Genomic DNA, 27398 nt, shown 5'->3' with positions numbered 1-27398 from the left:
ATGAATATCACCTCCAATTCCCATCCTTTCATGGACGGAGACACGAAGGCCCTGGAGCTGGCAGCCTCTAGTGATGATGGAGCCAGGTGGGCCGGTGAAGGCCCCAGGTGGTCCCAGAGCTGCCACACCAACCCTGATGCCCTGGCTGTGGCCACTTCTATGTCTCGGAGGAAAGCCCTTGGTTGACGCCTACGCTTCCTCAGGGATGCACAACTGCAATAGACCCCAACCCAGCCGCGTCTGCAGCCGCACCCACTGGCAGCTGCCTCCCTCGGTACACACTGGGCCTCTGCTGGACTGTTCTGTCCCACCTGCCGGCCCCCATCCTCCCCAGTCGGATCCTGCTGACTGTGCCCCTCCTGTCGCCTGGCCCCACAGTCCTCTGCACAAGCCCTGTGGTGACCTCAGGGCCCTGCTGTCATGGCCAGAGCCTGGGGAGGGCAGTGTGTTAGCACATCTGTGAGCACGTGGGTCGCCCCTGAACAGGCACACGCTGGCCGGGTGAACCGCAGCCGCCTGCAGTCAGGACCCTGCGCCCCACCCGAGCTGCCTCCCGCCCGGCAGCCCGGAGGGGGACCCGCTGCAGTGCTGAGAATCCCACAGTGAGAAAAGTGCTAGGGCAACGAGGGAGGGCGAGGAGGGGGCAGTGGACGTTGGGAAAGAAAGGGGCCAGCCCGGGCCCCCTCCACCAGGAGAGCCGTTTGTCCACCAGGCACACGGGTTCCCAGCACCGGGGACGAGCATGACACGACTTAGAAGCCAGCGTCTCTGTGCGATGCCTTCACTTGGAAGTAGGTGAATAAAGCCATCTTACCTGAAGCGGGAAACTGCAGCTGACCGAGCCCAATGCCACCCCATCTGTGAAATCAGGGAGCTGGACTGTGGCTGTTTATTCCAATAGCATTTTCTCCTCAACTTAAATCAAGAGGGTACCTGAGAATAAGAAATAATGTAAAAAAATAAACCTCGATTCAATCTTCTCAAGAAGAAGTTGCTTTCAACCATTGTACACAGATAACCCTTGGTCTGTCAGACGTGACAACTGAGGATCTAGTGGGGAAATGGGACGTCTGAACATGAAGGGTCAGGATGAGCGGAAGTTGTGCAGGACAAGGACAGGGCCCTCTCCCAGGAGCCCTGGGCAGAACAGGGCCATGAGCTCTACCCTGGCACCTACACCAACGAAGAGTCCTCGAGAGTGTGGAGGCCCCTGTCTATGGCATGGTCACAAGACAGGCCACACCCTCATTTTGGAGAGAACAGTGTCACCCCTTGTGCTCATTTATTCAGTCTCCATCCACACCCACCCCTGTGTCTACGGGGCACGCTCCCAGAACTCCCAACAGCACCCCGCACAGGATGGGGCCTAATGAGCTTGTACCCCGTGGACAACTCTTTTCACCTGCCAGGAAGGTGAGGGACAAACTGCCTCCACCTGGCCTGCCAAGAGGGCAGGCAGAGGCCAAGCACTTACCTGTTCAGGTGACAGGCAGGCGCAAGACACACACACGCGTACCCAGGCCAGGTGATGAGCAGGTACAGCGCACAGGACACCAGGAAGCAGACACAGAACCCCAGCAGGAGCAGGACGGCCTCACCCCTAGGACGGACGACACACAGTCCCTGCAGCCTGGGCCAGGTGAGGTGTGCCCAGAGGATGCCCGGGGCCCCATCCTCCCTCCCCTGCCCCACCCGGGTCCCAGCCCCCGGGTCTCTGGGGAGCTGCCCGTGCTGCTCCTCTTCTAGCAGAGGAGCCCTTCCCGCGTCCGCCCTCACTTCTCCGCCGCCCCAGGGTCTCTCTAGCCCTGGGAGCGCCTGAGAGGTTCTCTCCTCATGCAGGAAGCGTGACCGTTGCACAGACTTAGCTGCCGGGTACTGCCCTCTTCCTGGGCCTCATCTGGAAAGGGTTTTTCTAGAAAAAGTTGGATCCCTATGAGCCCTGCATATGGCCACTGAGTGTCCACAGTGTCTGGGGCTTCCCTGTGTTTTTCTGGAAGCTCACAGGAGAGTTACTCCACTCAGGAGGTTTATTAAGAAATTGGTATGTCTGGAAGAAAAGTGGAGATTTTCTGGGGTCTTTCTTGCTGAAAAACAGAAACTGCCAATCTCATTTTGAGTTATAATGAGTACATGTTATCAAAATTATTATATTTATGTTCCTTTCCATAGCCTACTTTTTCTCATTGTAATGTTTCTGAAAATCTGTCGACAAGCACCTGGAAAGCAGGGGGCCCGTTTGGCCTGTTTCCTCTCGCAGAGGCTGTCATGAAGTCAGTGGTGCATGTGCTGTGGACAGAGAGGTCTTAGAAGTGAGTAAATTTAAAATTAAAAACTGAGAATGAGCTGCCCCACGCATCAGCCAGCAGGCTTGCACAGCTAGTCCCTCCGGGAAATGGAGAACTGGTATGTGGCTCAGGCTGTCCCCAGCAGCAGGGGCACCGTGGGATTGTGACTGCAGGAGTCGAACCTGAACTTGAACAGCAAAGGACTCTTGGTGTCCTCTGATAGATGGACCCAGAATGACACTTAGTGCAGGATTATTAGCAGCTAGATAAGGCCCAATAAGGCGGCCAGAATGAGGGCCAGAACGACAGCGCTGGGGAAATACTTGTCCTGAAGCTGGTGGTACCACAAGACAGAAATCCCCATCAGTGGCTCTGGGTTCCCAGAGAAGGCTAGGGTCTTCCCAAGGGCACCAGAGATGCCCAGAACCACTGCAGTGTTGAGAAGGGCTGCACCCATGTACACAGGGTGACCCAGGGCCCCAGGCTCCCGCTACCCTCCAACCCCCGGCACCTACCTTTCCCTCTTGCTCAGCCTGCTTGACTTCAGGGTGAAGAAATTCAGGTCTGTCATCTCTGCTAATTGGCCAATGGCGACTGCGAGCTGGTCTGATTTGCCTGATGGATGTGGAGCCACCTCAGGTTAGCCTGTCACCTCGAGGTTCACAGAGTCTCCTCCTGCAACAATTAAAAGCCAGTGACAAAAGAGTGGCACACGCATCACTGTGGTGGCAGAGGGGAGCCCTCTGCTGCCCCTCGCAGTGGGTGTACCTGGAGCATCCTGATTCAGGGGGGACAGAAAGCGAGTAAAAAGCTATTAAACATCAAAGAAACCTTTGAGGAGCCTGTAATTCCATTCATCCTGTAAGAGTCAGAGGAGAAAACCATTCACCAGATTGACCATCTCAAGAGATGATGAGCAGCATTTTTTAAAATTCAGCACCTACTTCTCATTTTAAAAAGCGCACACACGCACTCACATGGGCTACTTTCTTGAGATAATTAGGCACCTATTACAGCTTCTTAACCAAAAGCATTGCAATTAATAGTACAACTTTGTTTTTAACTAATTAAAGCCAGAATGGAAAAGAATGCCACTCATCACTATCACTTAATAAAGGATGTAAAAGAGAAACAAAATGATCACTATTTAAATGTGATACTACTGTGAGCCTTGGAGTTACCCAAGTAGAGCAACATGAAAACAGGAATAGCTTGTTCCTTCCAAATGTAAGCAAGGTTTCTTCTTATTAAAAGAAAAAAAAAGTGATACTGTCTATCAGAAAAAGCCAAGGGAAGTAAAAATCTATTAGAATTAGTTTCAGTAAGTGTGAATCAACCACCATAAACTGGAATTTTATCTTCACTAAATTCAGATACTGGAAAATACATTTTTTAAAAAATTCCTAGCCATATTTAAAACAAAAAGCTGGTAGACGGGACAGGAAAGGCCCTCTCTGGCTTGAAACGGGAGCGGGATGGTAGACGCAGCACGGAGCCATCAGCAACACTTAGAATGTGCTGAGCCCGAGGTGGGGGTGGAGCTCAGTGGACGTGTGCATGCAGGAGACCCTGGGGACAGAGAGTTTGAGGACAAAACCCAGGACCCCGCCACTCATGCTCCCAGGGAAGGCGGGAAGGCCACAAAGCCAGGCAGGTGAAGCGTACGCAGGACGCGGGAATCCAGGATTCCAAGTGTGACCCTTGAAACTGGTATGAAAGGAGTGAGGGATGGAGCCCTGCACACAGCCAGGTCTGCCCACCCGGGATGGGAGGGATGGAGCTGCAGGGTCCTGCAGGGTCCTGCAGCGTCCTGGGCCACAGGGTCCGGAGAGGGGCCTGGAGACACTGGCCAGAGAAGGTGGGCCAGTGAGCTCAGGTGTGCAATTCCTCCCTGACCTCAGGAGCCATGAGGGGAGCAGGGGCGGGTGCTGCTGGTGCTCTGAGGTCCAAGGCGGGACACTGAGGAGGCTGCTCAGCCTTGCAAAGGAGACACCAACCTTAACTGTGTGGGTTAATCCAAAAGCTTGAATCTAGGGGTCACAGGCTCCTTTCGCCAGTTAGCATGCTCTGCCCGGGAAAAGTATGGACCCTTAGGTCTTATCAACCCTCCTCTCTGAGGGGTCCTGGGGGCAATCACACCTTACCTTGGGCCCCAGGATGGCTCTGGCTTCACTTGAAATTTGATTTTTTTGGTCCTTGTGGATTCTTTTGGGTTACATTGGATTTTTTTAAATATTGCACGGATTATTATTTACCCTGATCCTACATTTTAGACATGTGTTTCAATTGTGCGCCTCACTCCCCTCCCCCCCTTCCATTCCCGAGGGGTCAAGTTCAGTCAAGAGGGCTATGGGTGGGGGCGCTGGGGGAAGAAGACAGCAATTAAATCCCGGTTTCTGCTCTGGCAGTATGGCCAACAAGAGCGCTTGGAAGTTCTCCTGCTACACGTTCTGGTAGAAGTACTAACTCACGCCTACTTTGAAATGCACAACTCAACAGTCAAGAAGGTAAGGAAAGTGACCGGGGCCCGAAGCACCAGGACAGCAGGGGGGCAGGCCCGGGAGCGGCCTGGCTGCTGCAGCCTGAGGAGACAAGCATTTCCTCAGCCCTTTCTTTCACGGGCTCTCACAGGAAACCTGGGGCCTGAGCAAGTTGCCCAGGGAGGTCGAAGGCCTCTGGCTGAACCCCAGGCCCCGAGAGGCTCCATCTGCAAATACCGACCGGGGAGACTGTGCAGTGGGGACAGTGAAACTGCTGGCCTGCCTCAGACCCGGCTCTGCCCCAGGGACCTCAGCAGTGTCTGCACCTCTCTGTCCTGGGGCCAGCTTCCCCACCTGAGACTCCTAGAAACTGAGACCGGAGGGCAGGGCACAACAGTTAAAAGAAAGACACAGCAACGAGCACCAAAAAGGTGGAAGATTCATCTCCCAGTAGACCTCAAGCTTCATTAAAGTACAATGCTCATTAAAACACAATGGCATGTTAATGGCACTCCCACAAGTGCCACCACAGGTTCAAAGCTGACCAGCAAAGGTCAAAGGGTGGGCGTGGCCCAATTCCTGGGAATCCCAGCCCCTTCCCTGAAGCGGTTGGAATAACCCTCCCATCTGTGATCACCTGAAGTTACCAAGCTTGTAAAAATGAACAGCCCCACACCTCGTGGCCACTCTCTCTGAGGGAGACAGACCACACTGTCTGTGCAGTGTGTGTCTCTCTGAATAAATCTACCTTTACTCAACCATTTCTGGTCACAGAAGAAGCCAAGGACCCACACTTGCTGGGGCGCGAGTACCAGGGGCTCAACCGAGACCTGGGACACGGCCCTCCTCTCGCCCCACATTCTTCCTGTATCAAAACCACAAGCCAAGCATTTAGCTTACAGCCTCTCTCATGGCTGGCAGGGGAAAGGCCAATCTTCTTGATGGAGTTCACCATCATCAGAGCTCTTAAGGAATTTCCAAATAAAGTTTTCCCAAGTATGAGCTCAAAATAAAAATCACACACACAAAAGAAAATTCCTCTAGGATAAGGCACCGCAAGTGAGTCAGCAGGATTTTGCTGCTTCCTGAAAAGCTTCGAAAACTGCGGTGATGAAATTCCTTTTAAAGACATAAAACCCACAAGGCAGTGAAAACAAGAGTGCAGAAGGCTGCAATGCAGTCTCAGGAAATAGGCAGTTGGTCACTGCCGTGCAGACTCGTGAACAGAAATGATGGGGAATGTTCAGGAGGCACAGGCATCGGTGGAAGGGCAGGGGCAGGAGCGCCGAGGACAAGATGACATGGGGAAAATGCGGTGCCAACTGGTTCCTGCCGAGGCCCTGCACCCCGACTCCTGGGATCTCCCTTGTCTGCCTGCAATCCCTCAAAAAACAAAGCACACCCTTTCCTGGCATGCGTCTGCCTTAGCAGAGCTAACAGCCCTGGGAGATGGCTCACCTCCCCGCAGTGCAGGCCGGCCTGTCTCAGCCCACGTTTCCTCTTATCGGAGTTGTCAATCCCACTGCCTTGTTCATGTCAGCCCCTGTCTCCATCTTCCTGGAGTCGTAAATCCATGATCCTCCATATTCCAAAGCCTCCTACCACACTCACAGCCAATCAAACATCTGTCCCCCCATCCCTTTGTGTCCACAGAGCCTTCCACAATAAAAGACCCTGCAAGTTCACAGTCAGGGCTCACACCTGTGTGGCATCTCTCATCTGCGTGGCCACTGTTGCCTGTAGAGGGTACCTACTAAACTTTCCCTTTGTTCTTAACCTTCTCCTTGCTTTTCGGAAATTCTTTCACCACCCACGACACCGGCCTGCCCTTGTCCCCAACAGAAGACACTCAAAGCTCTTACAAAGTGGTGGAGCACGGGCTTCACCCCAGGCCCTGGGGACACAGCCCAGGGGATCAGATCAGGATCACTGGCCCAGGGTTAGACACCAGGCCTGTGTGGTTGAAGTGGACACTGAGGGCCACCTCCCTCCGCACAGTGCTTCCCCCACTCAGCTCCAGAATTTCACCCCAAACCCCACCCTACCTCAGCAGAAGACTAAAAAAGATCGGAGGTGACTCTGACCAACACAAGAAGAAAGATGAAAAATGCTGCACCCAGGTTACCCTGCAGAGACGCCCACAAAAGGAACTTCGATCAAATGTTGGAGGCTGTATCCCATCAACAAGAAGGACTGAACCAAGGAAGGGGCCGCTGACAGGAGAGCCAGGATGCCCGCAGTGGGCGGGGGGCCCGGCTGCAGCAGGACTGCGCTGAGAGGACAGACTGGTGGGGACTCGGAGCGGCCCAGCCTGCGGGGGTTGGGCCGACCTACCTTGTCGTCGTCCCCGCAGGTCATGCATGATGTTGGAGAAAGGGATCTCCTCCTGGAGCACCTTCTGGCAGTGCAGGAGCTGCACCAGCAGGGAGCACACAGCCGTGAACTTCACCCTCTGGGCCGGTTTTATGTCTGAGAGACTCAGCCCTGGAAATACCTGTGCAGATGTGGGGCAAAGAGAAACGCTGTGAGTGGACACGCACGTCCTGCCTGTTGGGAAGGGCACCCGAAAGTGACAAAGCAGGGAGGTCACAGCCGCCTACTCAAGGCCTGCTGCTCGCCAGACACAGCAGGGAGCAGAACCAGCAACCCAGTTCCAAACACTCAGCTCTCAGATGCCCCCAATGACTCTGAAAACCAGGTTGATGCCCTGAATCCCGGGGTCGATTCGGACTCCTGTGTGGATTCATGGACCACACCCAGCTGGGTCAGCACGAGGCTGATGAATGCCATCTACGGGCCCCAGGGGCCTTCCCGAAGACTCCCCTTCTGCCTTTTGTCTTTTTCGCTCTCTTTCTCATCCGAAGCTTCTCCAAAGGGGCTGCTCCTTGTACAGACCTCATCACCCCCTTCTCCCTCAAGCCACAACTATGAACTGATGCTGGTGCTTGATTCTGCATGACGCATGGGACGGCATCCCTGCAGGGCACCAAGGCCCCCTCCGCTGCTCAGAACCTCCTGCTAGTTCAAGATTAAATTTTTAACTAGTTTCATACTGTGTCTCGATGTGTGATTAAAGTACTGGAGATAACATCACAGCTGAGGGAGCCCTTGAGCTTAACCCTTAATTGAAACTCCCAAAGCTAGAAAGAGGTCCAAGAGCACACTTGGCTAGGGTTAAAATAAAAATTTAGAAAGAAAGAGTCTAGGAGTCAAGTTCTGAGATGCAGCTCTGACCGAAAAGCAGACAGCCTAGGAGAGATGGGACTTTCTGTCCCTGACAGCTTCACGTCCTTTCAAATGGAATAGATGACTAGCTGAGTTCCCTGCTGCATTCAGTCTGCTGCAGGATGTTACTCAGGCTGGAGTGGGAAGATTACTTGGCCTCACAGATAAGTAAATGGGAAAGGAGAACCTCACACAGACCCCTTGAAGGGGTCTCTGGGATTAACCATCCACACTGAAGGCATGGCTGCACTGGGCCTCCAAACAGAAGTGGAAGTGGGGCAGATGAGCATTACCAGAAGCCGGGCTCACCCCTGGTGGTTGAGGGGCCACCAGAATGCGGACCTCCCTCACAGAGACCAGCCTGGCAATTCACAAGCCAGAATGAACCCCACTTAGCTTTCTGGCCCTATGCCCTCCCCCTGCCCCCAGTCTCTAAATTGATAATAGCACCTGGCCCCATATGAGGTTGCGAGGTTAGCGTAGGGCACTTAGAATAGGCATCACACAGTAACAAGTGTTCACTGTTTCTTGGAGCGACTGACCTAGAATGAGAGAGAGAACCTAGCAGTGAGCCATTTTCTGCAAGACAAATGAGACATGTCCATCAGACCACTGCTCTCCTCCTCACGCAGCAAACGAATGCACCCCCACTTTGGCCCAATGGTTCAGCCAAAAGCTAGGAGCCATCCTTGAGGCCCATCTCTGCTTAACTTACATTCATTTTCCTCATGGTGTTTATAAACCCAGCTGACAATGTCAGCTATCTATTTCCCTCCCCTGCTCCACTAGAATGTTAACTCCAGCCAGGGAGGAATCTTTTTAATAGGCAATGCGTAGTCTTAAATGTTAAGGATATTCTTCTAAGACGTGGGCACCAGCGAGGCTGCTTGGGTTTGAATCTTGGCTCAGCTTCATTAGTGATGGTGCTATGAGCACGGTTCGCCATCTGTAACAGGATCACGTCTATCTCCTGGGGTGTAGAGATGATTAAGTAATTAAGACTATGTCCTTAGACTATGTCAAGTCTTAGAACTATGTCTGACGCAATGGATGTTCAATAAAAATTTCTGGAGTACATGAAGGACATCCTTCATCCCCTGCCAGACTAGCGCTAGGTCACTCCCCTCCCAGGCTTACAGAGGAGGGACCCCAGCCTCAAGCCCTGTCCTCTGAGGTTCTCATTATTGAAGACTCAGCGATGGAAGCCATGGAAGCACTTTATGGGCATTGTGTCCCTGTCCTCCCGGAAAGGCAGGATGTGTGTGCTGCTCTCTGGGGCCTCTGGATGCCATGCAGCCTTTGGGTCGCCAAAGACAAAGATGCATTCTGACATGCTGTTGAAGTTCACTTGGAGGAAAGAGCAAGAGAGCAGGCGTGCACTCAGCTGGCACGCGGACACCCTCCTGTTCCACCTGGAGGATGCACCCCGGCACTCTGGCCTGAAAGTCATGGACCAGTCAGCCCAGCTCCTGCTGAAGACTTTGGAGGAAAAACAAGTCTCCCCTTTTCCACACCCCCAAGAAATGATGATTGTTAAAGCCACTGCATCTCGCCACTATGGAGGTTCCTTAAAAAACTGAAAATAGAGTTACCATTCTAGTCGGGCAATCCCACACTTGGGCATATATCCAGAGAGGACTCTAATCTGAAAAGATACGTGCACCCCAGTGTTCCTAGCAGCGCTGATCTACAGCTGTCAAGACAGGGAAGCCGCCTTAATGTCCATCGACAGATGGCTGGGTAAAGAAGATGTGGTACGTACACAATAGGGCACCACTCAGCCATAAAGATGAATGAAGCAACGTCATTTGCAGCAACATGGATGGGCCTAGAGATTGTCATACTAAGTGAAGTAAGTCAGACAGAGAAAGACAAACATCATATGATACCACTTACATGTGGAATTTAAAAAAAAATGATGTTAATGAACTTACAAAACAGAAACAGACTCACAGACATAGAAAACATCTTTATGGTTACCAGGGTGGGGGAGGGGTGGGGAGGGATAAAGTGGGGGTTTGGGATTAGCAGATACAGACCACTTACGCACAGCATAGATGAACAGTAAGCTTACACTGTACAGCAGAGGGAGCTATATTCAATGGCTTGTAGAAACCTGTAATGAAAAAAATATGAAAAGGAATATGTATACATATGTATATATAACTGAATCTGTGCTGTACACCAGAAACTAATAAAACATTATAAATAAAACAATCAGAACTAGTGGGAGGAGGGTACAGCTCAGGTGGTAGAGCGCAGGCTTAGCATACACAAGGCGCCGGGTTCAATCCCCAGTACCTCCTCTAAAATAAGTAAACCTAATTAACCATTCTACAAAAATCTAAAATAATAAAATATAAAATTAAAAAAATAAAATTACTAAGCCAGAAAGAGAAAGAAAAATACCGTATGATGTCACTTATATGTGGAATCGAAAGAAGAAAAAAGAACAATGAACTTATTTACAGAACAGAAACAGAGTCACACTCACAGAAAACAAACTTAAGGTTACCAGGGGAGGGAGGGGGTGGGAAGGGATAAACTGGGAGTTCGAGATTTGCAGGTACTGACTGCTGTATATGAAGAGGCAAACAAGTTTATGCTGTACAGCACAGAGAACTATATTCAATATCTTGCAGTAATAACTTGTGAAAAATAATATGAAAATGAGTAGATGTACATGTATGACTGAAGCTTTATGCTGTACAACAGAAACTAACACAGCATTGTAACCTGACTATACTTCAATAAAAAATGTATACATACAAAAAAAATTAAAATTAAAATACACAAAAACCCACTGCACCTCTGATTTTGAAGCAGTAGACACAGACGAATATCCTCCTATCTGGATTGTCGGGGGAAACATGGCTCAGCTCCGCGTGGTAAGAGGCCAAGACTGTCTACACAGGTTGCCTGGCCGTGCAGGCTTGTCCTTCCCAGGCAAGAAGAGCTCGTGGCCTCTGATGGGACACCCACTGCCTGTCAGGGTCAGAGGCCGTGCCAGGGCCCCAGGCTGCAGATCGGGGAGGGGCTCACATTGGGATCAGGTGGCCTGTGGGCAGGGGGCACCTCAGTTTTCAGGGAAGAGAGTCTGCCTCTGGATCCTGGTGGCCCCCTGGAGGCCCCCTGTGGATTTGGGCACATTTTGACTGGAATGGCGTTGGGCTGGGTGTGTCTGGAGACCTGCGCACAGTTGCAGCAGTCCGCCACAGCCTCACCCACAGGGGACTGGCAAACTTTTTTTTCTCCTGCCGTTCTGTTTGTTAGGTGGACCATCTCCTTGTCCTCAGTGCTTCTTGAGTCTGCTTTATGGACCGACAGTGGTGGAACCCCAATGACCCTCAGCTAGTGCACCCTTCAAAGAATCAGTTGGCAATGAACAGTTTGTGTGGGGATGTAAACTGTGGGGTTGTGAACCCCAATTCTGCAGTGCGGAGGGAGCATAAAAACTGCCCTTGCCCGTTAAGTCTAGAAGTTCTGTCCTGCGGGCAGTGCTTATAAATGTTGAAAACAGCTTTGGGTTAGTTAATCTGTGTCAAAGTAGCAAAAGTCGAAAATTCAAGAACACACCATAAATTCCATTCCCTGGACTGAAGATTTTTCAGCCCCAAACAAAACAAAACTAAACCAGTGGGGAGGGTACAGCTCATTGGTAGAGCACATGCCTAGCATGCAGAGATCTGGGGGTCGATCCCCAGCACCTCCATTGGCCAAAAAAAAAAAAAAAAAAAAAAAAGGTGGGGGAAAGCCCCCACAAAACTTAGAAAATTCATAGGAACGTTTTGGAAGTTACAGCCTAAAGGTTAAAGAAGGTTAAAAAAAAAAAGTTGCCTTAGAGAAGCTGACATTTCTTGAGTTTCAAGCTCTTGACTGGTTTTCTACCAAGTCTAAGTACAGGGCAAAGCAAGCTTTCAGTGTAGTGGAGAGAAGTCTGCCCTAGGGCAGACTGCAGGGTTTAAAAGATTTGGAGAGGAGGTCGAACTAGGGCCTGGTCAAAAAAAACTGAGCAAAGGGAAATCTAATGTAGTGAAACTCTGGCCCAAAAGTGGCTAGAAATACTGCAGACTGAGTGAGCCTCTTGCTGGCTGGGAACTCCACCAGGCTCTTGGATTAACGCGATGCTCACAATACTATCATCCAGTTAACACACGAAGAAATAAGGCTCATCAATCACACCCCTCCCTGCAATTCAGTCACACTTCAGCACGCATGCAATTTCTTGAGGGCCATGTGAAATGCTTTATTACCCTGGGGAGATCCCCAGAGCCTGTAGGCACTTCCAGTGGGGAACTCCCAGCCAATCTCCCTGCCTGCCCTGTTGGTTCCCCGGAGGGCACCCCCAGGGCTGCTGGGACTGAGGGCATGGTGGGGAGGGCTGGGAGGAGGGACCTCTGGGCCTTGGCTGCTTGGTGGGCTGGAGCAAGTCGCCCAAATTGCATATGGGCCCGCCCAGCCCTCCAGCGCCTTCCTGATCTGGAAGTGAAGTGGATCTAAGAGTGTCTGGAGAAGCTGGAGTTGCCTGGAAGCTGCAGTGGAGATGGGACCTGGGCAGGGAGGGCAGGTAAGTTCCCCCAGGAAGTCCATCCTGGGTGAGAGCTGAGGCCACAGGGAAGGGACAGCTGGGCTTAATGGAGGTACTGGAGATTGAACCCTGGACCCAGTACATGGTAAGCACATGCTCTGTCACTGAAAGAAACTGCTACCACTCACAGAGCACATAAGCACATCCTTGAACTATGTCAAACCCTTGTTTTTTAAATTGAGATACAGTTGCCATATGACACTATATTGGCTTTAGGTGCACAACACAGCGATTTGTATACACTGAGAAGTGGTCACTGCAGCAAGGCTAGCTAACACTCATCACCACATGTAGTCATATTTTTTTTTCCTGTGATGAGACATTTTAAGATCTTATCTCTTAGAAACTTTCAAATATGCAGTACTGTACTGTTAGCTATAGTCACCGCGCTGCACATTATGTCCCCAGGACTTATTTACTTTGTAAATGAAGGTTCGTGCATTTTGACCCCCTCCACCCATTTCACTCCCTGCCCCGCCTTTGGCAACCACCAGTCTGTTCTCTGTTTCTATGAGTTTGGTTTCTTTCTTTCTTTCTTTCTTTCTTTCTTTCTTTCTTTCTTTCTTTCTGTCTGTCTGTCTGTCTGTCTTTTTGGATTGCAAAAAACAGTGAGATCAGATGGTATTTCTCTTTTGTGTCTGACTTGTTTTGCTCAACAGAATGCCTTCAGGGTCCACCTGTGTTGTTGCAGATGGAAAGATTTTCTGTTTTTAATGGCTGAACGATATTTTATAATATATATGTCACATTTTCTTTATCATTAATATATATTGCACATATATCTCACACTTTTTAAATCTGTTCATCAGTGGACACTGAGTTGCTTCTATGTCTTGGCTGTTGTACTAATGTGCAATGAACATGGGGGCGCATGTATCTTTTCAAGTTAGTGTGTTCATTGCTTTCAGATAAATACCCCAAAATGGAATTGCTGGATCATATGGTAGCTCTGTTTTTAATATTTTGAGGAACCTCCACACTGGTTTCCGTAGTGGCTGCACGCGTGTACATTCCCACCAAAAGTGCACAAGGGCTTGGGGTCTGATTCTTAGCCCCTTTACCGTTCTGTACTTCTCCTGTAATACTCAGTATAAAATGAAGAATTTTTTTGAGAGTTTTTTAACATTAAAATTTTACTATGAATATAATCAGAACTTTTATTGGCAAAATCATATTTTTATTGAGTGTTTCTCTGAGTCACTGAGTAGATTTGCCCTAAATGTCTTTTTTTTTTAATTGAATGAAAGAATCTTTAAATTCTACAGTGCTTTACATTTTTCAAACGTTTCACACACATGATTTCACATAGTACCATAATAACCCTTTTATTTCCCCTACCTCTTATTGCCCCTCCCCCTTCCCTCTCCCCACTGGTCGCCATGACTTTGTTCTCTGTGTCTCTGAGTCTGCTTCTTTTTTGTTTTATTCTCTAGCTTGTTGTATTTTTTAGATTCCACACATAAGTGATATTATACAGAATTTGTTTTTGTCTGGCTCATTTCACTTAGCATAATACACTCTAAGTCCATCCATGTTGCTGCAAATGGCAAAATGTCATTCTTTTTATGGCTCAGTAGTGTTCCACCGTGTGTGTGTATTTGTGCCACATCCTCTTTATCCATTCATCTGTCAGTGTGCAGTTAGGTTGCTTCCACACCTTGGCAATTGTAAATAATGCTGCTGTGCACACAGTAGGTGCGTGTCTCTGTTCGAATTAGTGTTTTGGGGTTTTTTTTGGATCTATACCTAGCATTAGGATTGATGGGTCATGCTGCAGTTCTATTTTTAGTTTTTGAGAAACCTCCATGCTGTTTTCCACAGTTGCCGCACCAGTTTACATTCCCACAACAGTGTATGAGGGCTCCCTTTCCTCCGCATCCTTGCCAACATGTGTTATTTGTGTTCTTTTTGATAATAGCCATTCTGACAGGTGTGAGGTGGTATGTCATTGTGGCTTTGACTTGCATTTCTCTAATAATTAGCAGCATTGAGCATCTTTTCATGTGTCTGTTGGCCATCTGCATTTCCTTTTTGGAAAAACGTCTGTTTAGTTCTTCTGCCCATTTTAAAATCAGATTTTTTTTTTTGATGTGACATTGTATGAACTGTTTATGTATGTTGGATATTAACCCCTTATCTGTCATATCATTTGTAAATATTTTCTCCCATTTGGTAGGTTGTCTTTTTGTTTTGTCAATGGTTTCCTTTGCTACACAAAAGTTTTTAAGTTTAATTAGGTCAGGTCCCATTTGTTTATTTTGCTTTTATTTCCTTTGCTTTAAAAGACAGATCTGAAAAAATATTGCTGTGATTTATGCCAAAGAGCATCCTGCCTACGTTTTTCTCTAGCAGTTTTATAATATCCAGTCTTACATTTAGGTCTTTAATTCATTTTGAGTTTCTTTTTGTACTTGGTGTTAGAGAATGTTCTAATTTCAGTCTTTTACATGCAGCTGTCCAGCTTTCCCAGCACCACTTATTGAAGAGACTGTCTTTTCTCCATTGTGTACTCTTGTCTCCGTTGTCATCGATTAATTGACTGTAAGCACATAGGTTTATTTCTGGGCTCTTAAAGAAGATATTTTTGATAGTGTTATTTAGAATATTGAAAATCTGTCCATGTTCTAAATCCAGCAGCAGAATAATATATGAGTAAATCTTTTAAACCCTTTAATGGGATATTATGATGATTTTGAAGAATATACAGAAGACAGAATGAAAAACTGCATTTATAATATAATTCTAATGATGTGAAAAGACACATGGATGGGGGATCACAAAGTAACAGCATGCTACACAATCCTGGTCCTCTGGCTCCTCCAGGGACCCAAAGGCCAAAGGATCTCCAAGGGCCCTCCAGGTGCTGATACTCTGCGGGTCCAAGAATAACAGGCTTTCTTAACCCAGTGTAACATCTGTTCAAGGGCATGTTCGCCATTTTGTTTCAGAAGAACAGTATTTGTTCCCCAGTTTCCTCATGTGAAATGAGGATAACCTACCCTCTCCCCCAGATGCTGAAGTATAAAACTTATGCAAAACAGTCTTGTTTGTTGGTGTGAACTATTTTGGGGTGACAAATTTTGTTCTCATACGCCATCTTTTTTTTTCTTTTAAATTAAAGAGGATGTGGGCAATACGGCTGTTCAGGTAATTGCAATGGAACAAACAGGTAGTTGCAATGGAAGTGAAAGACTTCTCAGTGATCACATGAGTGGTGAAACCCCTGAGGGGCGCTTGCTTGTGGAACCTGACCCGCACGGCCCCCTGGAGTGTTCTCCTCTAACGTGGTCTTCACGGAGCTCCCGCCCACAACGTGCGCTGTGCACCTACCCACTCTGCCTCCGTGGCGTTTAGGTGATGAAGCCATCGCTGTTTTCAGAATGTGGTCTCAGTTGCTCCACAGTCACTATATTGCATCCGTTGTGTCTGACCCCTTAGTCACAGCTTCACCTCCCTCTGCTTTACATCTTTAACCCTCCCACTTCTCTGGTCATTTCTACTTGATTTACAAACATATTCAAATTTTCGCTGTCTTAAAAAGATATACAAATTGTTATTCTTTATTTTCCTACAATCCAGTGTCATACCTTGGAGAGTAGTCCACATTCATTGTCCCCACTACTTCATTTCTTTCTCACTCTTCAGACATTTACAAACTGGCTGCAGCTTTCGCTGTCTTAGTCCAGTTCCAATTCCTCAGGTTTCATCCTGCTCAACGTTTACCGAACACTTATTGTGGTTGGTGATGTTGAACGTTAGCTGTATGGGAAAGACCCTCCTCACCTCATTCTTGGATTGTGGAAATTTGAATTTACCTTTTTTCTCTAACCTACACGTTTTCCCTCCCCCCCCGACTCTTTATATCTTCCGTTCTTAGACATTCAGCGCTTGTCATTCTCTCCCGTAGTGCTTCTCTTTGTGAGGTCAACTGTGTCAGTGATGGCTACTCACTTCACTCGAGTGAATCTAGTTCTGTATTTCTGGTCCCAGTCTCTCCACTGAGATCCAAACGACTGAAAGGCACTACTTTGATATTCTGGGGCTTCCTATTTGGCCAATTCAAAACGGCTCATCTAAACTTCATCCTCTGGGTTTTATGTTCACATTAATGGCATCATTACTTACTTAGCCATTTAGCCTCTCCACTTCAGTCATTGTTAATGCTTCCTGTCATTCACTGCACCTCACATTGCTTTGATTAGCAAATTGTCCATTTATTAATTTACCACCCATTCATTCAACAAATATTTATTGAATATTTCTTTTTGTAAGGGTGATACAATGAAACATGAGAAAAAGTTTCTAGACTCATGTAACTTTCATTCTAGTGGGGAGAAGACAAACAATAAACTAATAAATGATTATATAAAGGCTTATTTTGGATAGTGAAATCTACTGCAAAGAAATTGAGACATGCAGATACATTAGGGAGTGGCTGGAATGATGATTTAGATGATCAGGGAACATTTCATTAAGGAGATGACTCTGCAGCTAAGATCCAAGTGATTCAAAAAGGGCAGGCACATGAAGAGCAGAAGGAAGAGGATTCCAGGGAAAAAATACAAACTGTAAAGTCCTCATTTTGGGACTAGACACTGCCTTGTAGGAGCAGCAGGAGAGCATATGGCTAAAGCCTTGCTAGCCAGTGTTAAAAAGGTTTGCAGTGTGGACAGGGCTGAAGTCAAGGAACATCTTTTAGCTCTTAATTGGAAGAATTGTTGACAAAGATGTGTTATGACATCATTTATGCTTTGAAAAGATGACTCTGGGTTCTTATAAAGAGAATGGACTATAAGCTAACACAGAAGCTAGGAGGCATTTGAAGCAGTTCAACTGACAGCTGATGGTGGCTTGGCTCAGAGTGGTTACCAGTAAAGATGACTTTTTGGGTATGTTTTACAGTTAGTGCTCACATGTCAAGAAAGACATGTAATGGGCTCAGTGATGATGACTTTTACCAAGATGAGAAAGCCTAGGGAAGCAAAGGATTAATTGAATTCAATTCAATTTTAGATAATTATTAGGTATGAAAATGTTAATGCTAAGTAGGCAGTTGACTGAACCTGGGGCCCAGTGGAATGTTCAGGCACAGGAAAGAGGAAAGTGTGGTATCATGGAAGCCAAGAGCATAGTGTTTTCTGTGAATGTAAGGCTATTAATAAGTCAGATAACTCAGGTGGGAACAGATCTGTGATTGCTCTATCGGACAATATCGAAGTGACGTGCCACTTTCCTGTCTGAGCAGACCGGTGGCCAAAGAAGCCTAGTTGGAGGGGGTACATGGAGTGTGAGTACCTGATGTTAAGCTTTTGATTCCTGAGGCATCCACTTCAAAGATATCCTCTCAAATAAAGATAGTGCCAGCTGCACAACACAGCTACCACTAACAGAACTGGACAAGAAACCAGGCTGCCCCACCCATGAAATTTCCCTTTCAGAAAGCCCTGGGTTACCCAGATAAGTGACCACTTGAATGACCCTACTTTTTCCTTCCTGTGCCCTAGTTCTTGATCTTATGTTGTAAATTCACCAATAAAGAGTGAACCCATGAAACTTGGGGCCCACCCTCAGACTCCAAAAAAGACAGAAACCAGGTCCCCTCACCCTGTCTCTAACCACGCCCTTGCCGTGTGGGCCCTGGTGTGTCACGTGCCCTTCAAGGCTTGTGAATAGTGTATCTTGTTTTCCGCCCAAAGTTCCACGATGGTTGTTGCTGAGGTGTGTTTTGTAATCATAAGAACCACAGGGCTTGGCTCTGGATGGGGAATGTCTGTGGAGGTTGGCCACAAGTAATGGGGGCCCAGGGACATGCTCCCAGGCATTTCTAGCCCATAACATCATTCTCAATAGACTGGAGCCAACACAAAACAGTAAAGACTATAGGTAGAAATTGGAAGCTACAGATTTTATACCAAAATGGCCCTGCCTACCACTTCCTCTTTCTGCTTCTCATTACCATTTCCCCTGCCCTACTTCATGCCCTGTTGTTTATCATCTGAATCTTTAAAGTAACCCTTGGACTACTTGCTGCTTATGAAGGTTGTGCCTCCCCTTTACAGAATGGCTCTTCATTGACTGGAGTCATCTTAAAAGTGTGGCAGACTATCAGTTGTCCAATGGGGGTGTGATAATTGTCTATGAATATATAAAAATTTCATACATTTGAAATTTGAGGTTAACTATTTTTCACAGAAATTCTATTACATCCATAATAATGATTCAGTTTTTAATAATGGACTATAAGCATTGTGCTGGGTAGCTGGTCTAGGTTAACATTCATTTAACAGGCAGTAATTTGTCTAAACTAAGGTGTTTTCATATAAATTGCATTTTATTAATTAAATTTGATAATATGCATTTATATTATAACTGGGATATTGCTCTATTGTCTCCCAACTCACAGGAAAGGATCAATAGCTTAAAAGTCACTCACTAAAGCATGAAGGCAGTGATAAAATAGGATCACAAATACTACAACATAGAATAAAGTCAGAAATATAAATACTGCCTAGGGCTTATATTAAAATATTGAGTGTGAATTTCTTCTCAGAACAAAACTCCTGAGCATGTAATGATTTCATAAAGGCAGCAGTAAAAGAAAATTGCAAACAGGAATTTCAAAGAAGATCATCTTAAAATAGATTTGTTAAGCTGGTTAACATCTATGCCGAGTGGCGGTGCCAACACTGTCTTGAAGTTTTGGCAAATGGTAGCCAAATTTCATGACATGGAGGCATCAGTTTATGTGCCATTTAGAAACAAAACATAGTGACCTCTGTGGTAAAACAATTGAATTTTATGTGTACAGGATGAAAATCATCATTTTCTGTATGAAACTAATTAATTAGTTCAAATAGGAGAGAAGAAAGCAAAACTCAGCTACCAAAGCTTCGCACCCCAAGTTTTATTCTGGATAATAAAATAACACAAATCATGCAATTTTTTAAAGTGCTTCACAAGTCAGTTAATGATATATATGATCATGTGAGGGAAAGCAGAAGAGACTGTAGAGAAGATGCACTTTTCAACTGATACAGTGTGTCTTTGCACAACGTCACAAGTATGCACCGTGGGTGAATGCTCACCATCCAGTGTACATGCCGTTATCACGTTGTTTACCTGTGGAGAGAACATCGATGTGTAAAGTGTATTTGGTCTCAGTGTATTAGAGAGAAGTGTTTTCACATATTTTGTTTTGCTTATTATTGAAAAAAATCATGATACAGGAGAAGAGGTATTTAATTGAGGACTATTTGATGACCTGAGTGGAGGCGGCTGTACTGCAGTGCCAGCTTATGCACCATTTTATTCTCCAGATATTTGTAACTCTAAACAAATCCCTGCTAATCTGAATCTACAATTGAATAAAACAGAGAAAACTGTAAATAAGATCAAATTGTGATGATGTTGTCTGTGTGTTGTTAGTGTGCTTTCTGAAAAAATTGCTAACAAGTCATGACTTTGCTTTACTGTTCTGCTGAACTCAGACTGTTGAAAGGTAAAATGATTTTGAAATGAGATTAGGAAACAAAAAACACTTACTTATGACACTGAAATTGCCTTTAAAGACTAGTCTTGAGATTTTGAGTGTCTCGCTCAGTGATTTACTTCAATGATAAATGCAGTAAGTTCAGTGCATCTGAGGCAGCCAGAACCTACCCCTTTATGGCCAGAATATGTTTGTTTTAAAAATTAAGGGTAAATAAAGCTTTCTTAAGAAGAAAACTATGATGCAAATGGCTAGTTTACCAAGAGTTTAGTTCCTTCAGAGCATGGTTTTCTTTACTTATGGATGAAAGAAATTAATGATTTATATTTAAATATATATATATATGTTTAAATCATACATGATAAATACTGTAAAAATACCTAAGTGCACCCGAGGAGTCATTTGGGCATGTATTGCCACAATCTAACTTGAATCACTCAAACTTGAGAATTTATGATACTTTTCAGCTTAAAGTCTAATGCGGCGCTGAAAATAGTCTTGGTTTGGAAATAGTCCATAAATTCCATCCAAATATCTAGTAGCCAATTGACAGGATGACCAAAAAACTAGCCGCTATTCCCACTGAATGTCATTTATTTAACGGGATGAAAGGCTGCAGTGATACTCATTTCCACTAGCGTGGGTAATATAGACTGAACCACATGAAGCCAGTGATGTTGAAATATTTTGGGCTGATAAAAAATGGAAATGTTATATAGCTCAACCTAATAGATAATATGAAAATCTTTCAGCTTCAAAACATTTAGAAATATTGGATAAAATACAATAAGATACTCTAAAATATATGCTTTAATTAACAAGAGAATAAGAAAACTCCCAAGAAGCTATAAAGAAAAGAAAGCTGATGATACACGTGGGGAGTGGGAGCTGCGGCTGTGGTTTCTATGGGAGTGTTTGTTGAAGCAGATGATCAGAATGATTGGTTTCCCACATTCCCACGGGGACAAGGCACGGGCTTTGGTTACAAAGACAATCAGCCGAGACTGCATGAAGTCAGAACACTTGACTTCCCCCCTAAGCTGTTAGAGGAAAGCAATTAGAGATTCTGAGGTTTTGTAATGAAATCCTTGTCTTCATAAACTTTTAGCTTTTAATTTATGTTCTGGGAGAGGCCAAGGATACCTAAAGTCAACAAATTAATTCTGTTGCTAGTGTGCTGGCAATGAAAGAAGCAAATGTGAATGCCTTCAGGAACAAAGCACTCACAATCCAGGTTGTGTGGGGTTCTCAGAGCAAAAACTGCTGTGAAAAGGAAGTCACAACCCCAAATCACATAAAATAAACCATGATAAATAGGAGTCAGCATGGACAACAAACAACTAAATGAAACAGAATTATCAGTTACTAAAATTTTAAGATATAAAATATAAGTATGGTCAAACATCTTAAAAAATGAAATATGGAGTTGAAAACACAAGCAAAAAACAAGATGCTGTAAAAAATAATCAGAGCAAAATTTAAACCAAAAGAACACACAGAAATGAAATCTGTAATCACAAGGAAAATGCAATGGCAGATTAGATAAAGCTGCTGAAAAAGGTGCAAGCTGGACATGAAATGAATAAATTATTCAGAATTAACCACAGAGGGTTAAAGGAATAAAAATGAAATGAAAGCAATCTCAGGAAACCTGGAAGAATGAATAGATGAACATATTTCTAATTAACAAGAAAGAGTGAATACAGAGACTAGAAAAGAGATAATGTGAAAGACATAACTCTTGCAAATTTTCTGGAGTTGAAGAAAATCTTGATTTTTCATGTTCATGAATCATAGTAAATCCCAACTAGGATGAATAAAAATAAATCCACATATAGATACACTTTAATGAAATACTGAGTCGTCAAGGAAAAGTATGTAATCAAAGTTAAAAAAATCACATAAAATATTACTTACAAAGATTAACTTAGTGCTAACAACCACAAAGATTAACTTAGTGTTAACTAACACTGATAGAAACCAATGACATTAAAAAAGAATTAAAATACTAAGAGAATATAACTGGCAACTTAACATTTTATATTTAGTCATTAGCTAAAATTTTATATCCAGATAAACCTATTAAGGAAATGGTAGTTAAGAACATTTTCAAAAAAAACACCATGAATTATGAGTGCAAATAAACTCTTACCAAAATGTATACTAAATGTTATTCTATGAAAAGGATGAAGTCAAGTCAGAAAGAGAGAATAAGATGTAAATAGAAATGGTGAACAAAGAAACAGGAAATAGTGGATTGATTAATCAAGTATTGTTTGGATAAAATAATAATGATGATGATGATGATGATGAAGAATATGACCCGGATCCAGAAGGGTGTTAGCTCCCACTTCTTCATGGCGTCTGTAACCTGTCATAAGTGGGACGGGGTCTAAGAGAATGATCAACATTAGTAGCTGTCTTGGTTTGGGGTCCCAAAGATGCAAAAGGGCAACAGGGATTTAGGATTGGCTAGATGGCCGCAAAGTCATTCTAGAAGGAGAAGAATTGGTACATTTAGACAGGAGGCAGCGAAGGGAGCACCAATAATTAATGCACCACTGTGGGCAACTGGAAGGGAATTTTTCTGAGGCACTATAGAAAATGGCGTGTAGCATATGCATCTTAAGTTTTTTCCCACCTGAAGTGTAAGGAAGCTGAGGTGCTTCTACACCAACTCCTGTCAGTCACTGGCTGAGAACTGCTGGGTTTGGGGACGGTAGTTCCCCAGAACTCTTGGCTGCCTTTCGTGCACACAAGCAGAACAGCTTCCACTGGACAGAGAAAGCTTTCAGCAAAGACACACAGATACTGGAATTTGGAAGTGTTCTAAACATGCACCTTATTGGTTGGTGGATATGAGTGGAGTCCTAAGAACAGTACAAACCCAAGGAATAGTTTTGGTTTTAATTTTTGAACTAGAGTTCTCCTTTCTAGCTTCTTCCATGTCACTAACAGATTACAGTTTATCTTAGACTCTAAGCTCTTGTTTCCCCCTCTACTCAGTGAGGATTAAGTTTTTTGGTTTTGTTTATTTTGTTTTGTTTATTTTTTGAAAGCAAAAGTAACACTCAAACTATTCTTTACTTTATAAGAGAATCCTTTATTTTTATTCTGTATTCTTTATTTTATAAGAGAAGACACGCATTTTCCCAAAGGATACTTGCACCGTGTGCTGCCTTACAGGTGAGGCTGAGAGGAAGCCCCTCTCCCACTCCTGCCATTTCCCACCGTCAGCCTGAGTCCCATCCCTAACTGCCAGCATGTGGTCCAAAAAGAAAAGTCAGAGGTTAGTGTTCAGATAGGGAGGTGGCATAAAAATGTAATTCACAACTCTGGGAATTGCAAACGACTGATTTTGTGAGTTAGTCTTATATCCACTTCAGAATTGGGAAGAAGCTACACACAATGATTCTTTGCCGTTCATTTAGCGATTAGGTAAGGAGCTACAGGTCTGCAGAAGTCAGCTGTAGAGTAGCCTTCGGTCAGCAAGGAAAACCTGGGCTTGGAGGCTGGGCTGGAGACCTCCTGAGCATCACAGTCAGGGCTTGGAATATAACCAAAAAGTGGTATTATATTTTTCTTCCAAGAAACTTTATATTAGATTAACAATGAATCACATTATTTGTTTTCTCCTAAGATAACCCTTCATTGTATCAGGCTAAGGTCCAAGAACATTTCCCTCTTTTTAATAGTTCACTTGCAACACTTCAAAGATAAGGTGTGCCATTCTGTGTGTTCAACTTATCAAGTGCTAAGTTTGTGTATGTGTTTGTGTGTTAGTCACAAATCTTTCAGTTGCAAGTGACACACACTCAAACTAGAGAAACCGAAAGGAGAATTGATCACCGCATGTAAGTGGTTGTGAGGGACGCTGTCCGAGGAACGAGCCTTACCTCGGCGCCCCCGGGCTCTGGGCTCCAGGCGGCGCTGTCAGGCTGCACCTCTCAGCTTCCTCAGAGCTGGCTTCACTCTCAGGCGTCTCCTGCCCTGTTGCGGCAAGCCGGACCGGCTCCAGGCTCCATCCTCCTTACATCGCCTCTCCTAGTGAAGAGAGAGCCCCCTACCCAGCTGTTCAAGCCAAAGTCCGGCGTTGGGCTCTGATGCCTCAGCGTGTCTGCTCCTCCTAACCGTCAGTGCGGCTGGGAGACTGGGCTCCTTGCTGACCAAAGACTAGCTCATCTGCTTAATGCTGTATTGGTGATGGAAGGATTTCCCCCAAAGAAGAACTGTTGGGTTAGTTGAAGAAGGGTGAAAGGAAAGCGTAAGGGGAAGCCAGTAATGCTGTATTGCTTAGAAGATAAAGGGTAAGCATGTAAAGGTAAATATTTGAAATTGGAATTGTGGACTAACATGGAAGGATGTGTCTTCATCAGAGTTTAATATAAGCAAACAAAAAGTGTACCCAGTCTTTTCCGCAGAGTGTCCTTCTGTATAATTAGTTGAGAAGTTTCCATTCCAGTAAATATTGCTTACAATCAAACTTTATTGCTCCTTAAGTTAATTGAAACAGCACATATTATGACAACTATAAGGAATTCCTCTCATGTATATTACTGACTGGATTTTCAAAATCTACTCTTACAGCTTAAAGCTGAATATAAGGTGATCTGGACAACAGTGGAAATAAAATCCTTTAAAACCAATCTCACATGGTCACACATATTGTTTTGTTGAAATGGAGTTCTGTTACAATCAATGTATTTCTGAAAATCCCCTTTTCAGTTCGTGATCAAAAGGAGACAGTAAGGAAGTACAGAACCTCAGTAGTTAATTAGCTCATAAAAAAGTTGTATTTGCGGAGTTCGATTGGTAGCGGGAGCATAGAGCGGACCCCAGAGAGCCCTGAGCAGCACCCCCCCGCCCCCGCCCTCAGCGCTGCCGACACCAAGCCCGGCCAGGCGGGCAGCGGCGCAGGGAGCAGCCCGGGTGGCCTTACATGGGGTGGGGTGGGGGGCGCCTGCCAGCGGGGACAAGAAGGTCATCTCAACGAAGGTTTTGGAAACAGTAAAGTGGTTCAAGATAAGAAACGGATACGACTTCATCAACAGGAATGACACCAAGGAAGCTGCATTTGTGCACCAGACTGTCCTACGGAAGAGTAACCCCAGGAAGTGCCTTCGCGGGGTAGGAGGTGGAGGGACTGGAGTTTGATGTCGTTGAAGGAGAAAAGGGTGCAGAGGCAGCAAATGCTGCAGGCCCTGGTGGAGGTCCAGGGCAAGGCAGTAAATATGCAGCAGGCCATACACGCTCTCAACGTCTCAGGGGCCGTCCACGCACTTACCAGCCGAATTACAGAACAGTGAGAGTGGGGGAAAGAATGAGGATCGGAGAGCGCTCCCGAAGGCCCAGCCCAGCAGCTCCGGCTCTACCGCAGGCGGAGGTTCCCACCTTACTGCAGGCGGACACCCAATGGGCATCAACCACAGCATTCCTACCCTCCTGCGCAGGGAGAAGTGATGGAGGGTGTTGACAGCCCGGGTTCAGGAGAGCAAGGTGGACCAGTGAAGCAGAATATGCATCGGGGTTATAGACCACGATTCCGCAGGGGCCCTCCTCGCCCAAGACAGCCCAGAGAGGAGGGCAATGAAGAAGATAAGGACAATCAAGGAGATGAGACCCAGGGTCAGCAGCCACCTCAACGTCGGTACCGGTGCAAATTCAATTACCGACGCAGACGCCCAGGAAACCCTAAACCACGAGATGGCAGAGACAAAAGGAGCCGACCCACCAGCTGAGAATTCTGTCTGCTTCCGAGGCTGAGCAGGGCAGGGCTGAGTAAATGCCAGCTTACTAGCTCCACCATCATCCGGTTTAGTTGTCCAACAAGAAGAAATGAATATGAAATTCCAGCAATAAGAAAAGAACAAAAGATTGGAGCTGAGGACCTTAAGCGCTTGCTTTTTGCCTATTGACCAGATAACTAGAACTATCTGCATTATCTATGCAGCATGCGGTTTTTAGTATTTTTACCTAAAGACAGACATCATTTTTGTTAATCACAAATGTGTTTTGTTTTTTTTTAAAGCCTGGTTTTTCTCAATACATCTTTAAAGGTTTTTTGATTGTTTCATATCTGGTCAAGATAAGATTTTTAAGAACCTCATTTTTAATTTGTAATCAAAGTTTATAGCTTGATTTTTCAAAAAAAAAAAAAGTCAACAAACTGCAAGCACCTGTTAATAAAGGTCTTAAAAAAATTGTATTTGCAAACAGAAGGAGAGAAAGAGACATGCTATTTCTTACCACTTCAATTCCTTTGTGTTTTGCAGACTTGTTGGGTATTATACACATAACTAGATCAATTTCAATTCATACATCTCTGATTTATTATTTTTAGGTACAATAGAGGAATAAAAACATGGTTTTAGACATATAAACATATATATAATGGTACACTGTTAACATATGTGTGTATATACACACAGAGACACACCCACACCCCCCACCACACTTCCCATGTATGTGTTGAATGTTATCACACATTCTCAGGCCAGAGGAGCAAGCGCAGCAAGCCAACAGTATCTGTTTGGCCAGTGGGCATCGGAGTCCACTGCTGCAAATGCTCTCAGCCAAATGGCACTCTTCTGACGCTGAGCAGAGAGTATTCTCTGCTGCATTATTGTCCCGTTGCAGCTCTCTGCCATTTATTTTGTTCTCAGAAAACCACCCCTGACCCAAAATGACAACACATCAAAAAATTAAACAAGATGTAAATTTGATAGTGCAAATCTGTCCAAAGATACACAGAAAAGGTTTGACTGAGGTTAAGATCACTTGACAGAGACAGTGTACCTACTGCAGATGAAATGCAGTGGTCGATCAGTGTTTGATGGTGACCAGAAGGCATTACAAAGGGAATCACAAACACCATTACAGATTGGTGAAGAGAATAGCAATTATTTACACAGCAGATGGAAGGAATACCAGAGGTACGTTGTGATTTCAAGGGATTTGAAGAGACTAAGCAAGGTATCTAGTACCTAGAAAATAACCACAAGGAAATCACCGGCTGCAGCGGTGAGTCAGGCACCTCTGGGAAACCTCCTCCCACCCAGTCCGCTCCTACCAGGTTACTCCTGCTTATTTAGGGAACTCAGAGCATCATGAGTGAAAGGATAAAGAAAATTAAGGAATAATTATTTCTGAATATGAGAATATGTAGCCACAATTAAGAATACTTTTTCTTGCTGATAAATAAATATGAGACATTATTTCTTAATAAGAACTTACATTATTAGTATATGTTTTATAATATATGCAATGCCTTCTATAATTAAGTGTATACATATTTTTGTGAGCCACTTGATATTTTCGAAGCATTAAAGCAG

General features: G+C 45.2%; 1 pseudogene; it reads left to right on the top strand.

Moving 5' to 3' along the window:
* On the top strand, positions 1 to 25849 carry LOC105094306 (Y-box-binding protein 1-like; annotated as a pseudogene).
* The last annotated feature ends 1549 nt before the right edge of the window (positions 25850 to 27398 follow it).

Source organism: Camelus dromedarius, chromosome 22 (genome assembly GCF_036321535.1).
Source record: "Camelus dromedarius isolate mCamDro1 chromosome 22, mCamDro1.pat, whole genome shotgun sequence".
In the NCBI taxonomy this organism is placed as follows: Eukaryota; Metazoa; Chordata; class Mammalia; order Artiodactyla; family Camelidae; genus Camelus; species Camelus dromedarius.
Note: the sequence above shows the minus strand (reverse complement) of the source record. Positions and strands in the feature narration are given on the sequence as shown.